This window comes from Ahaetulla prasina, chromosome 1 (assembly GCF_028640845.1).
Source record: "Ahaetulla prasina isolate Xishuangbanna chromosome 1, ASM2864084v1, whole genome shotgun sequence".
In the NCBI taxonomy this organism is placed as follows: Eukaryota; Metazoa; Chordata; class Lepidosauria; order Squamata; family Colubridae; genus Ahaetulla; species Ahaetulla prasina.
Window position 1 is genome coordinate 49,668,910 of NC_080539.1, and position 837 is coordinate 49,669,746.

Genomic DNA, 837 nt, shown 5'->3' on the forward strand with positions numbered 1-837 from the left:
TTTGTAATACAGATACATGTATAAGGCAGGGCTTCAAACTTTTTCAGGCTATAAAACCTGTAATTTAATTTTAAAAATCCCAGAATTCCTGATCAAAGAGCAACACTTTTGTGATAGTATACAACTGAAATTTATTTGGCTCTTAATGTCTCACAGAACCTCAAGATCTTGCAGAATCCCAGAATTCTACAGAACACATTTTCAAAAAACCTGATACCTGGAACTGATGTGAATTAGATCTGACTCATGTTCCTTTAGTTTTTTTAATAGTTACTTCTCACACCTTTTCTATGATTTGCATAATATTGCCTCTGTCAGAGGAATAAAACAATGGATATGTTATATGTGGCTATAATAATAAGCCTGCGTATCATACCCGGAAAAGCAAATTCGTTTCCCAAAATGAATTTTTCCTTCTTGGTTGCTGAATTCTACATTAGAAGATGTTGCTGTTTCTGTTCCGTTCAAAATGAATGCCCAATAGACCCTCTGATTTTAAAATACAAGGAAAATGCATACATGACACGTATGTTCAAAACGAAAGGATGACTACCAACCATACAGGTTTAAGATAGCCATTTTAGCTAAATTAGCTACGCTGAGCAGACCATGTCTTAAATATAACTGTGCTGAACATTATGTTTCACTATAGTTCAAGTTCATGAGGACCCAGATTTCTGGGGCAATATGCTTACTCTGTAAACTGCTTAGAGAGGGTTGTAAAGCACTGTGAAGCAGTATATAAGTCTAAGAGCTATTGCTACGTTAACCCTAATAAATGCATACGTATAGGTGTTGTGGCCAAAACCAGGCTCACTTAAAGTAACCAAATCACGC